Source organism: Lacerta agilis, chromosome 11 (genome assembly GCF_009819535.1).
Source record: "Lacerta agilis isolate rLacAgi1 chromosome 11, rLacAgi1.pri, whole genome shotgun sequence".
NCBI lineage: Eukaryota > Metazoa > Chordata > Lepidosauria > Squamata > Lacertidae > Lacerta > Lacerta agilis.
The window spans coordinates 51737044-51749638 of NC_046322.1; positions in this window are offsets into that span (position 1 = coordinate 51737044).

Consider the following 12595-nt stretch of genomic DNA (forward strand, 5'->3'; position numbering starts at 1 on the left):
CAGATCCTGAAGTTGAGGCTCCAGTACTTTGGCCACCTCATGAGAAGAGAAGACTCCCTAGAAAAGACCCTGATGCTGGGAAAGATGGAGGACACAAGGAGAAGGGGACGACAGAGGATGAGATGGTTGGACAGTGTTCTCGAAGCTACTAACATGAGTTTGGCCAAACTGCGAGAGGCAGTGAAGGATAGGCTTGCCTGGCGTGCTCTGGTCCATGGGGTCACGAAGAGTCGGATACAACTGAACGACTGAACAACAACAACAAAAGGTGCTACTGGAAGGAATTTTTTATTTTATTTTGTTTTGACTATGGCAGACCAACACGGCTACCTACCTGTAACAACAATTCTCACTTAAGATAATTTTGTCTATCATGAGTGTTCAACAGCGGATGTAAGCCTGCTATTTTGCAAATAAAAAATAAATAAAAAATTGAAACAATATGCCATAGTTATTTGCAGGGACACTGGTTCAGAAACTGGCAGAGGCTTTGCTTAATTTCATTTGCATGCAAGTTACGGTAATAGCACAGCAAATTAAATTCTGGTCCAGCTTGGGCTCCAAGTTTGTAGATTTCCCCTCCTAGTGAAAGACTGCCTGCTCCAGTCCTAGGCAAAGCTGTGATGGTAGTTGTGCTACCTGGACCTATAAAAACATCATGCTGAGCTCCCATTTTGTTAGCCCCGCAGGCTCGTACATAATTAGACCTTTAATGGGAAGAGCCAGTGGTAAGTGAGAAGTTCTAACATCTCTGTAGAGGGAGATAGTTAAAAGAAATAGCCTATTTAGAAAGTGTCAGCGAGATGGGCCCAGTGGCCTTTACATGTTCCAAGAATATCATCATATACCTTCTGCAAAGTCCTGGTTCACTGGAGGATGACTCCCTGGGTCTGGTGGCCGCATCATTTTCTCTGTAATAGATTTTCCTTTTTCCAATCTGTTGCGTTCTCTGACAGCTGCTCACCAGGGTGACACAATTTGTGGTTTATCTGTCTCTTCTGAAGGCTTGGACATGTGGGGGGAAAGTGTTGTGACAGCCATGTTCAGCCTGTATTGTACCATCTTCTCTTTAACCATGGGTAAATATTGATTGAAATATTTTGCTTGGAATTAATTCTCTCAACATTTCTGTGTTCAAAACAAAGCGAGCAGATTGACAGGGCTGCTCCTTTTCCTTCCAAAACGCCAGGAAACGCCATTAGAGCCGCTGCAAAACGGAGAGCAGTGTAATTCATGGTCTCTTGCGACTGAAGAGCAAGACCTGGCCTCGTAAACAAGAGCTTACATTTTGTAAAGCCTTCTAAGGCTAGTAGAACACAATTATATGCCTCTTAGGTTTTCAGTAATAATTACTTCTTACTGGGTTAATTGTGCTCCCATTCCACCTCTGGTTTTACTTTGCTGTGCAAGAAATGCAGGAAGCATACATGAGGAAGTGCTATCACCTGCCTCGCCTGCTAATTGATTTATCTATTAAATTCACATAAATTTGTGCATGGATGAAACGATAGATCTGAAGCAAGAAGCATTGTGTTTCTGTTCTTAAATGACATGGACGGTCTCATAACAGGTGTCATGTTGGAAGAAGCATTCCCTTCTGAGGGGTGAGAAAAGGAAGAATGCCTCTTTGCCACCTGCAGTTATCTGGCTCTGCCTGCAGCCTTATTAGGCTGAGTTAATTGGATTAATTGAGTAATGGAATCACTTTGGCTATCTGTTATTTTTCACCCAGGTTAAGGATTCCCATGCCATGATTTCTTACTTGGTTATCACACAGAATCATAGAGTTGGAAGAGACCACAAGCGCCACCCAGTCCAACCCCCTGCCTTTACCTTTTACTTAGTGGTGGAGTTACTTGTCCTTCTTCTGATAGGATATGTTCTGCAATGTAAAGTTAAAGGTACCCCTGACCGTTAGGTCCAGTCACAGACAACTCTGGGGTTCTGCACTCTTCTTGCTCTATAGGCTGAGGGAGCCACTGTTTGTCTGCAGACAGCTTCCGGGTCATGTGGCCAGCATGACTAAGCCACTTCTGGAGAAACCAGAGCAGTGCACGGAAATGCTGTTTACCTTCCTACTAAAGCAGTACATATTTATCTACTTGCACTTTGAAGTGCTTTCAAACTGCTAGGTTGGCAGGAGCTGGGACCGAGCAACACGAGCTCACTCCATCCGGGCATTCGAGCCGCCGACCTTCTGATTGACAAGCCCTAGGCTCAGTGGTTTAGACCACAGCACCACCCGCGTCCCGCTCTGCAATGTGGGAGGGGGCAAAAATGGTGGGGTCAAGGATGATCCTTTGGGAGGAGTGAAAAATGTCCCTATCTTCATCTGAGGAATATTGGAGGGTCTGCTACTTCTGAGCTATGTTACCCATGTAGGCACTGTGGTAGTCTGTTGCATACTATAATCCAGGCCTGAGATGTGGTGGTAGCAGCGGCAGGGATATCCAGCCTCCTTCTCCTCTACCAAAGCATAGAAATTGCTTAAAATAAAAAAGGATGGTACTTGCAGGCCTGGCTACTTGAAAGCAAGCAACAACCCATTTGCACATGGGATTCCTTCTCAAGCCAGTGATATACAAGCAGAGGCCAGCTTCAGTGGTCCAGATTACATGTTATGTTAAATGAGTGTACTGCTCGTTTATTTGTATTGTGTGTGTTTCAGACAGAAGCTGTCTGAAGGCTACCAATGTGGATCAGGATTGTGGCATGTGGGGAGTGGGGTTTTAACCCTTTCACCCATACTGCATATTACAGCGTTGCTTTTTTTTTTTTTTAAGAAGGCACAGGTAAATTGTTGTTGTTGTTCAGTCGTTCAGTCATGTCCGACTCTTCGTGACCCCATGGACCAGAGCACGCCAGGCACGCCTATCATTCACTGCCTCTTGCAGTTTGGCCAAACTCATGCCAGTCGCTTCGAGAACACTGTCCAACCATCTCATCCTCTGTCGTCCCCTTCTCCTTGTGCCCTCCATCTTTCCCAACATCAGGGTCTTTTCCAGGGAGTCTTCTCTTCTCATGAGGTGGCCAAAGTACTGGAGCCTCAACTTCAGGATCTGTCCTTCTAGTGAGCACTCAGGTAAATAGGAGGAAGCAACAACCCCAGAAGTCTTGCACTTTTGATTTATGTTTTCCCCTTTGTCTTTTAGTTGTCTGTCTTGCCACCAAGAACTGACACATAGTTTGACAAATTTGTCTTGTTCCTAAACTTCCAGAGGCACAACATGAAAACATACAGGGGAGGGGGGGCAGCCAAGGAAGAATAAATGAAACTTCTTTCCTAGCTCAAGGTCTTGGATCAAGTTTGTAATCATTCTAGTATTCTTTATAAACCAAGAAATCAAACTTGCTTTTTTCCGTTCCTACTGACCATAGATAATGGATTCTTTCTAGGGGATAAACGGCTTGCTCTCACAAAACGTTCTGCTTCTTTCATTGTTTACACTGCCTCTTTTCACTCTCTGCTTCTCCTTCCAATGCTAGTCAAGGTATTTCATCCACTTTTTATATATACGACAGTCTAAAGCAATCAGGAAAGGAAATGACACCTTGTGCTTGTTTTCGAGGTCCCCTGCACCCGTAATGCCAATCCTGTAGCTGAACAAAACAAAAGTTTTGGACAGTTCAGACACCATCTCTTGCGATATGTGAGCAGTTCCACTTACTCTTTGACACAGGGTAACATGGAGAAATGGAAGACTGAGTATTTATTTGACAGAGTATATTGGAGTAGCACTCAGTGTACTTTTTCTAGAAAGAGGTGCCTCTTAAAAGAAGTAAGTAAAGGATCCCTGGACGGTTAAGTCCAGTCAAAGGTCGAAGGGGCCAGCTTGTGTCCACAGACAGCTTTCTGGGTCATGTGGCCAGCATGACTAAACTGCTTCTGGCATAACGAGACACAGTGACAGAAACCAGAGTTCCCAGAAATGCTGTTTACCTTCCCACAGCAGCAGTACCTATTTATCTACTTGCACTGGTGTGCTTTCGAACTGCTAGGTTGGCAGGAGCAGGGACAGAGTAACGGGAACTCACCCCATCACAGGGATTCATGCCGCTGACCTTCCAATTGGCAAGTCCAAGAGGCTCAGTGGTTTAGACCACAGCTCCACCCGCGTCCCGAATAAATAAGCACACAATCACTGATAGGTCCACTTGCCATTCTGAGGCTCAAAGCAATGAAAATGGTGCCTCCCCAGCTGTTGCCATTGGCTGTGAGTTTCTTGTGATGTCACAAAAGCACTTGGCAACGGAGTGGATATAAAGGCAGGCCAAGGGGAAAGTCCTTTTTTATTTCCAGAGGGACACACCTGGCAATGGAGATGACATTCAGCTCATTCTGCCCAGGTTTCTTCCACTTGCAGGAGGCAAACTGGTGAAAGGAAGGAGGCAATCCTCTGGCAGTGGGATGCTATGGAGCAATAATAAGGCAAGTTTGCTTGCTTGAAGGCTGCTGGTATCTGTGGATGGAAGCTGGTCTATGTCTCATGATGGACCTAACAGTAGCTTCTGGCACAATGGGACACAGTGACAGAAGGCAGAGCGCACAGAAATGCGGTTTACCTTCCTGCCACAGCAATACCTATTTATCTACTTGCACTGGTGTGCTTTCGAACTGCTAGGTTGGCAGGAGCTGGGACAGAGGAACAAGAGCTCACCCCATTGCAGGGATTCGAACCACCGACCTTCTTATTGGGAAGCCCAAGAGACTCGGTAGTTTAGACCACAGCTCCACCCGCATCCCGAATAAACAAGCACAAAATCACTGATAGGTCCACTTGCCATTGTGAGGCTCAAAGCAATGAAGATGATGCCTCCCCAGCTGTTGCCATTGGCTGTAGGTTTCTTGTGATGTCACAAAAGCACTTGGCAACTGAGTGGATATACAGGCAGGCCAAGGGGAAAGCCCTTTTCTATTTCCAGCAGGAATGGATGTGACATTTAGCACTGCCCAGGTTTCTTCCACTTGGAGGAGGCAAACTGGTGAATGGAAGGAGGCAATCCTCTGGCAGTGGCATTCTTGTTGTTGTTCAGTCGTTCAGTCATGTCCAACTCTTCGTGACCCCATGGACCAGAGCACGCCAGGCACGCCTATCCTCCAATGTCTCCCGCAATTTGGCAAAACTCATTCTAGTCGCTTCGAGAACACTGTCCAACCATCCCATCCTCTGTCGTCCCCTTCTCCTTGTGCCCTCCATCTTTCCCAACATCAGGGTCTTTTCTAGGGAGTCTTCTCTTCTCATGAGGTGGCCAAAGTACTGGAGCCTCAACTTTAGGACCTGTCCTTCCAGTGAGCACTCAGGGCTGATTTCTTTAAGGATGGATAAGTTTGATCTTTTTGCAGCCCATGGGACTCTCAAGAGTATCCTCCAGCACCATAATTCAAAAGCATCAATTCTTCGGCGATGGTCCAGCTCTCACTTCCATACATTACTACTGGGAAAACCATAGCTTTAACTATACAGACCTTTGTTGGCAAGGTGACTTCTCTGCTTTTTAAGATGCTGTCTAGGTTTGTCATTGCTTTCCTCCCAAGAAGCAGGCATCTTTTAATCCCTAGTGGGATGCTAGGGAGCGATAATAAGGCAAGTTTGCTTTCTTGAAGGCTGCTGGTATCTGTGGTTGGAAGCTGGCGGACATCTCATGATGGACCTAAGAGAAGCTGGCAGATGTTCGTCAGAACATTATCTGGAGAACTCATCTCAGACCTCAGCAAGCAGAAGAATGGTAAAGGTAAAGTTAAAAGACCCCTGGGCAATTAAGTCCAGTCATAGGAGACTATGGGGTTGCGGCACTCATCTTGCTTTCAGGCCAAGGGAGCTGGCATTTGTCCTCAGTCCTCAGACATCTTTCCAGGTCATGTGGCCAGCAGGACTAAACCCCTTCTGGCTCAATGGAACACCGTGATGGAAACCAGAGCTCATGGAAACACCATTTACCTTCCCGCCGCAGCAGTACCTATTTATCTACTTGCACTGGCTTGCTTTCAAAATACTAGGTTGGCAGGAGATGGGACAGAACAACAGGAGCTCACCCTATCATGGGGATTTGAACCGCTGACCTTCTGATCAGCAAGCCCAAGAGGCTCAGTGGTTTAGACCCACAGCGTTACCTGCTGTAATAACATTGGCCTGTCCACTCTATGTGATTCTGTTACATGCTTCACAAGGAACTAGGCCACATGGGGGGGGGGGAATAATAATAATAATAATAATAATAATAATAATAATAATAATAATCGTCGTCATCATCATCATCATCATCATCATTTATACCCCACCAACCTGGCTGGGTTTCCCCAGACACTCTGGGTGTCTTACAGCACATATAAATGTCAAACATTAAAAACTTCCCAATACAGGATTCTGCACAGTTTTAGACATTCAAATCCAACCCTTAAGGAGTTGCTGCAGAAACAGCCTTAGCTCTGCGCTTCCATCCCCACATTAAAAGTGTGCTGCCCACCTCTCTGTTCTTGGTTACCGTCTCACAGAGTGTCTTTTCCTGCTGAAAAGAGAACGTTAGGTACATACATACATTTGCATTTGATGTGTACGTTTCGCCCTGAAGTCAAGAAATAAATGGGGGGAAACACAACTTGAACTAAATGACCCAGAGAGTTTTCATTTCATAAGAATTAAGGTCATTAGTGGAACACAAACAACATTTTAAGTGAGCATGGGGAGAAGGGACAAATAGGAAGGTTTTGGCATTCATTCAAAGTACACAAGGCTCCTCGTGGATTAAGTGAATACTTGAGGGTCGATTTCAGAAAATCCCACTGGAAAAACGGTTATGTCCATGTGGAGATGGCAGTATGGAGTCAGTGGCTCATGTTCTTCTGGCTTCCACTCTTTATAAAGATTTGAGGAGAGAGGTTATTACCCCTCTACTATTGTCCGTGCTACTGTCCTTTCTTTTAGCAGATCAAGATGATCAGGTGACAGCAAAAACTGCAAGGTTTTTAGCGGGAGCAATTAAAATAAGATCTGTTATTTGATTATTGATGCAAACTCCCAAAATATATTTTCTATAGTTTTTACCTCTTTCTTCGGTACGTTTTATTTTATTTTATTGCTACGGCTAGTGGCTGATGCAAATGAGGATTCTTCTGATTCCGAATGCATGAGGAGAAACATGTACAGGCTACCTGCACACCTCCTTCTCCCTCCAACTCGCCACAAGACACACACACACCCAGGACCGGTGCTAGGGCTTCTTGCATCCTAGGCGAGACCACCTTCTGGCACCCCCCCCCGCAAAAGCCTGCTTTAGTGGGAGGTGGGGGTGGTGGAGAGGCAAGCAGCAGTTTCTCCGCTGTAGCGAAGAAGCTGCTGCTCGCCCATCCCACCCCCCTCCAAAGCCTGCTTTAGCGGGAGCCAGGGGGTGGTGTAGGGGGAAGCAGCACCTCTCCGCTACAGCAGAGAAGCTGCTGCTAAGCCACCCCCCGCCCAAGCCTGGCCAGCGCCCCCTCCATTTTGGCGCCCTAGGCAATTGCCTAGTTCGCCTTAATGGACGCGCCGGCCCTACACACACCCCATTTGACAAACCTTGGATTGCTCCAGGTGGAGACAAACTGACCTAGGACAATCCAGGACTGCCTCAATCCGACCTGTCCAATTCCTGGATCAACCCAAATGAGCCCGGTTAGGGATCCAGGATTTGGCTGGATATGGTGCACATTCCCAATGAACGTAGACTTTGTGCTGAACAAATTCAGCAGGTCCTACAATGGAAGGCAGAGGGCCTTCTCGGCAGTGGCGCCCTCCTTGTGGAATGCCCTCCCATCAGATGTCAATGAGATAAAGAATAACACAAGTTTTTGAAGGCATCTGGGAAGCTTTTAACGTTGGACATTTATTGTGTTTTTATGTGTGTTGGAAGCCGCCCAGAGCAGTTGGGGTAACCCAGCCAGATGGGCATGGTATAACAACAACAACAACAACAATTCATATGTTTGTCTATTTGTTGTTTACAATGTAGAGGGTTAAAAAAGAAAGAAAAGAAATTGCACTGATACCTGAAACTCCAACAAGGGATATTCTGTTTTTCACAACTAAGTGAAACATTTGAAACAGAGGGAGGGGAGACTCATCGCCACTTGTCAAAAAATTAAAAAAGGCAAAATATGTTCCTCAATTGACAGTATTAAAAAGCAAATTGCCTCCTATTTCCATTATGCATTGCCTTTTTGTCTGTGTATGTGCTGTGGGTGTTAGCTAGAGAGACATTTTTTCTGCTTCCTGACTTCCAAAATTAATACAGCGTTTATTTTGGTGCCTATCTGAATGTGCTAATAATGCTGTTGCTGAAAGGCATGCAGAATGCTAACTAAAGAGAAATATGGATATTGCCCAAACTAATTGGTTTTACATTTTAAAACGAGTATGCATAGAGATTTTTCACTCCAGCTACCCGTTTTTTGGGGTATTTTATTATATCCTTATTAATCATCAAATAGGCAGTAGGATTTGACCTACTTCCCGTCCTTCACTAGCGTAATAATTTAAGGAAAGCGTTGAATTCTAAGGACCAATTCCAGTATTTATAAGCAGGAATGACTGATGTGAACAACACTTGAATTGCCGTATCTGCAGTAAAAAGAAAAGGGGAGGAAAAGTATCTGGTATCTGTTCAGAGCTTGGGATGCACATAGTTTATAACTGTATTTCATGGGGATATATATTCAAAACTAGATAATTTAGGTATGCATTTAAATAAAATAAAAAATAAAATAAAAAATGCCGATTAAGGCAGAAAATGCGGACATCACCCATCCAGAAAACACCCACCTAGAATGCAAATGCAAATACTATTTTTATTAATTAATTAATCCATAAATAAATTTTAATTTATTACCGGTAATTTATATCCACCTTTTGATCAAGGTTCCAAAGGCAGCATATGTAGGGGTAAGATACTGCCCCATCCCTGCAAAAGTTAACCTGGAAACTAAAACCAAAACTAAAAATCAAATTAGTGTAGACAGTCTAAAGCAGGGGTAGTCATATACCTACCGCCCATTAATGCATCTTTCTTGATGGTAAAATTTCCTTACCATCTACCAGTTCTCGATGGAAGGAGGAATCAGCTTTTGCCGTAGAACCCCCTACCGCCTGTGGCGGAATAAGGCCTGGTTCATCATGGGTTAACCTATCACTCCCATGTTAGGTAGGTGTTCCCTGGGAGGCGGAGCTACTTGGCATTCTAAAAGGAGGGGGAACAACCTAAAAAGGCAGTTGGGGGTTTGGCAGTTGGGTGTGGAGGTTAGAAAGAGAAACTGGGAGGTTAGGCTTTGGGGAATGGGAGGAAAGGTCATTACCATTGCTAACGGGATGCTGGAAAGATTATAACTGAGCTGAATTATATAAGAAGATTTGTACCAGTATTAACTCAAGACATCCATGTTTTCAAGTTACCTTAATAAAGTTTAAAGTGCTTAAACGTTCGCTGACTGTGGCAGTGCGTCAGTGCCTCAAGAGGTGTGGCTGAGGGGAAAAGCACTAAGGGTTTCCTGTGATAGAGGGAACGGGTGGCTTATTTTCCTGGCATACAGAGGACTGGGCAGGGAAGCCAAAGGTGCCACGCAGTTGCCAAAAAGGGAAGGCAAGCTGCAGTAGTTGGGGAACCCAGGGCGGGAGATCCCAAAGGTGGCAAGAGTTGTTTCGAACCTAAAGCACTGAGGTACCCCAGAGGCACTCCCATATAACCACTGAAGGATTCATCCTAGTGGACAGTGAAACTTAGGGAGAGTCACGGTTGGGGAAGTATCAAAAGGGGAGGGAATAGGATCCCTCACACCGCCTACCTAGAATCCTGAAATGCCCACTAGTAGGCGGTAGGGACCAGGTTGACAACCCCTGTCTAAACAGAGCAATATCAGATTTCCGAACAAGGCTGCCCATGTAAGATTCTTTTTTCTGTTTGTCTAGAGTGAAGGAGAACCTTCCAAGTCCTGAGTGCCGCTACTGAACAGCCCCTGCTAGATACCCATCTACTGTACAACATCTGTGTATCCATTTTCGGAAAAGTAGAGGAAATCTCCGAGGTTGCCTACAGACTGTAAGTATTGTGTGAATGAAATGCACTCTGGAAATTTAGGTTTGAACAATTCAAGTGGATTAAAGCTCTCTGTCAGCGCAACACCACAGATCCAATAATAATAATAATAATAATAATAATAATAATAATAATAATAATAATAAAGAAATAAATAATCAGTGCTTTTTTCTGGGGGTACGCATACCCCTAAACATTTTGTGAATCTAAGTTTGGCCTCATTAAGGGGTAGTATTTCAATATTTGCAGGTAAATGAGAGTACCCCTAAACGGGGTTTTTTTTTTTTTTTTTTTTTACACAAAGAAGCACAGATAATAAAATAAACCTCAGACCTTTCATGATAGGGAAAGACACTGTAAAGTGTGGGATGAATGCATTATTAGCAGGAAGATTTATAAAACTTTGCACAAGCAAATCAGGAGTATGAAAATTCCTTGCCATATAACTACTCTGTAAACAGATGAGAATGAATGCTCATTAAAGACCAGGCATAATCTTGTGCATAATGTATAGATCACCTACACCGGGTAATCAATAAAAGAATTGGCTGGATCCGTGGATCCAAAGTATGGGGCGAAACACACCCTCCAGCAAGAGCGAGCCCCAGCAGAGTTCAGAATCATGCAGCACAGTGAAGAGTGGAAATAACAGGATGTTAGATCTTTGAAATACCCAATTCTAGCTACTTACAGCACTTCCCCTCTTTTGCGATGAACAAACCACACCATTTCACAATTTAAAATGCTTTACTTACAAACGCCAAAGCTCAGATTCATGCCTTATTTCATACAGCAGCAAAAAGAACACAGGCAGAAATTTTGGGTTACAAAATACAGTGAAATAGTCTAAACATGCAGTCTGATCTTCTAGCAAGCAAGCTCAGGCACGCGGTATCTCGGTGAGTTCACACGATGAAAGAGAATGAACAAAGGAGGAAACTTGTAAGAATTGAAACTATCGGGATAATTTGGATATGCAGAAGATATTAAAAAACAACAACACAAGGAACCACAGAAACAGGGGGAAGTCAAACTTTGAAATGTTAAAATGATTGTAAAATCAGTGAAATGTATATATCTGAAGTGTGTGTGTGTGTGTGTTTGTGTGTATTAGTATCTCTTAGAGTGGTGAATTTAGCAAGAAGAAATCCCAATGAAAATCCTCATCATTATATATTTTACATGGCTGTGTATTTATATATATTTTAAAATTTTATATATGGATGTTTTATGGTGTTTGGCCTATGCTTGTAATGCCTAATAAAGGTTTGGTGAAGTACTTCAACCTCAATTCAGTGCTCACAATTCATCTGTAGAACACTTCTTGGTATGCAAGCAGTTTCAGATTCAATGCTAAAACACCTTCAGTCTTCAAAGAAAGCAGCCATTTCTCCTAGAACTATTTCAGTTTTGACTTCCAAATGTAATATGAGAGCCATGCCTTTCAAGCTTGTGTAAGATGCCCAGTTGAGTTCGGTCACTGGCTGAAAAGGTGAAGTATAACAGAATTTTATTTAGACAGTTTGGTCTTCTACGAGCTGAGAAGAAAGTGTGTAGGGTAAACTTGTGTTGCCGTAAGGCAAGAAAATGATTGATTGTGTGTGTTGAAAGGGACTCAAAAAATGTGTGTCCTCATCTGTGTAATAGGTTGTGCCAGAAGCTTGTGTTGGGTGAGGAACTGGAAGAAAAGAAAATGGCAATCTATTTTTGAAAGGGGCTTTTTGTTACTAGGTTCCCCCCCCCTCTCAGTATTAACAAAAAGCTGAAATGCTTCCCAGGAAAACAGGTGTAGCTAAACAGAAACTTAAATACTTTTCTCACATCATAGTGCACATTTAATACCCTAATAAACTAAAGAAGATTTTAAAATCTTAAATATCTGTTTGGCTATTAAGTTTGTTGATGTATTTTACCTAAAAGCACTTATTTGCAAAGGAATAAAACTACCTTGGCAACATCCATTCGTAAGGTACTGCTTTTTGCCTTGCAATATGACCAAACAAATATGTAGTCTACTGTAACTGAAATTTCCCCCTAAAAATAATAATAATAACACAATTCTCATTGTGTGGATCATTTAAAATATTGAATTCCATGACTGCAATTAGTATTAGATGCAGGTAAGTGAATAAAGACAAGAATTTTGCCTTTTATACCCATCTACACAAGTAAAACACAAGTTTATTTTTATTGGAAATCTAGGGCACTTTTGCAGGGGAGATGTAAGTACTTTTGAGATTTTTTGATCTTCACCGCACAATAAATCTAGAGATGTTGGTTTTTGTTGCCTAAAATGATCAACCTGGGGCATCTCCAAGTCTTTTGCCTTAGGCAAAAATTCAAATTTTACTCTGTTGGGATAATGCAAGGCTCCAGGCAAGCTGCTTTTTAAATTTCTCGTCCTACTTTTCCTATCTGTGAATCCTTCCTTCCCTCCACAGGTTAATTGGGATAATACAGAATAAACAGGAGCAGCTAAGAGGTAAGTGTTGATTCTAAGCAAGTGCTTGAAAGCTGAATGATTAGAAATTTACTA